This window comes from Pristiophorus japonicus, chromosome 6 (assembly GCF_044704955.1).
Source record: "Pristiophorus japonicus isolate sPriJap1 chromosome 6, sPriJap1.hap1, whole genome shotgun sequence".
Classification (NCBI taxonomy): Eukaryota; Metazoa; Chordata; class Chondrichthyes; family Pristiophoridae; genus Pristiophorus; species Pristiophorus japonicus.
The window spans coordinates 55,121,107-55,123,031 of NC_091982.1; the positions used below are offsets into that span (position 1 = coordinate 55,121,107).

General features: G+C 48.8%; 1 protein-coding gene across 2 annotated transcripts in view; it reads right to left on the reverse strand.

Annotated features, from left to right (window-relative positions):
• fam199x (family with sequence similarity 199, X-linked) overlaps nucleotides 1–372 on the reverse strand; it is a 30,303-nt gene extending 29,931 nt beyond the window's left edge. Inside the window, exon 1 of one of the 2 annotated variants that reach the window (XM_070882869.1) lies at nucleotides 324–372. The gene's annotated coding sequence lies outside the window, so the exon portion shown is untranslated. The remainder of the gene's footprint in view (nucleotides 1–323) is intronic. The other variant, XM_070882870.1, reaches the window with a different exon arrangement.
• Nucleotides 373–1,925: the final 1,553 nt, after the last annotated feature.

Below are 1,925 nucleotides of genomic sequence, written 5' to 3' on the forward strand. Positions count from 1 at the left end.
GAGGGAGGAGGGGAGGGAGGGAGGAGCAGCGCCCGGGGAGCGGAGGCCCGCCCCTCAGCACCGGCTTCCCCGCCACAGATCAGCCTTCCCGCGCGAGTGTGTGGGGGCGGGGGACATACATCCCCCTCTCCCCCTCTCCCCCTCCTCCCCTCCCGGCTGCTGCTGTACCCACGGCCGTGGCTGGAGGCCCGGGCCCTGGAACCACAGCTTCGGGCTGTGGGCCGGGCCCCGCGCACACTGACCCCGCCATCGTGCCCCTGGCTCTCCCTCCCGGATACCCAGGCCCACCCTTCCCTCCTTCACTCACTCACTCACTCACTCACCCGCCGGCTCCGCTCCGCTCTCTCCGTCCCCCCCCCACACACTCTCCTGAGCTCATTTCCGCCCGCCGCCTCCTTCACTTCCGCTCCCCCCACCGGGGGGCAGCAAAGAGCACCGCGCTCTGCAACATGTGTATTAATAATGAGGGATCATCATTATTGTAAGAAGAATCATTGATGCAAATTATTAATAAATAAATATTAATTAATGTAAACTCATTAATGCAAGAATCACGATTACAAGAATAATCATGAATGCAAAACCACGAATATAAAATCAATAATGCAAGAATAATCATTAATGCAATCTCATTAATGTACTTTTAATCACTAATATTAAATCATTAATGCAAGAATAACGATTGCAACAATATTTATAAACGCAAAATTATTAATACTAATATAATCATTAATATAAAATCATTAATATACACACCGTGGGGTGAATATACCGGGGGGGTTATTTATATATATATATGTACACACACACACCGGGGGGGTGATATATACAGGGGGGTTATACACACCGGTGGGGTGATATATACTGGGGGGTTATTTATATATATATATATACACACACACCGGGGGGTGATATATACCGGAGGATTATTTGTATATATACACACCGGGGGGTGATATATACTGGGGGGTTATTTATATTTATATATATACATACACACCGGGGGGTGATATATACCGGGGGGTTAGTTATATATATATATACACACCGGGGGGTGATATATACCGGGGGTTATACACACCGGCGGGGTGATATATACCGGGGGGTTATTTATATATCCGGGGGGTGATATATACCGGGGGGGTTATATATATACACACCGGGGGGGGGGGGGTGATATATACCGGGGGGGTTATATATACACACCGGGGGGTGATATATATACACACCCGGCGGGGTGTGGTGATACACACCAGGGGGGGTGATATATACTGGGGGGGTTATATATACACACCAGAGGGGGTGATATATACCGGGGGGGTTATATATACACACCAGGGGGGGTGATATATACCCGGGGGGTTACATATACACACCAGGGGGGGGTGATATGTACCGGGGGGTTATATATACTAGGGGGGTTATATACACCGGGGGGGGTGTGGGTGGGTTTTATATATATACATACATACACCGGTGTGGGGAGGGGTGGGTTTATATATATATATATATCCCTGGGGGGTGGGGTTTATACCAGGGGCGGGGGGGGGGGGGGTGGATGTGAAGGGGGGGGTTTATATATACACACACCCCACACACACACACACACACACACACACACTGGGAGGGGGGGGGGAATGGGATGGTTTATCTGGAGGTCAGTATCTGTAGCATTGTATTATTCGGGTCACAGTATGTGATATATTCTACATTGCATTATATTCAATATACAGCATTTATGTATATCGTATGGTTTATATTGACTATCGTAGGATTTATGTTGAATATATATCGTATGATTTAGAAACATAGACATTTACAGCGCAGAAGGAGGCCATTTCGGCCCATCGTGTCCGCGCCGGCCGACAAAGAGCCACACGGCCCTCGGTCAGCTGCCCTGAAGTTTACATATAAACCTATGATCA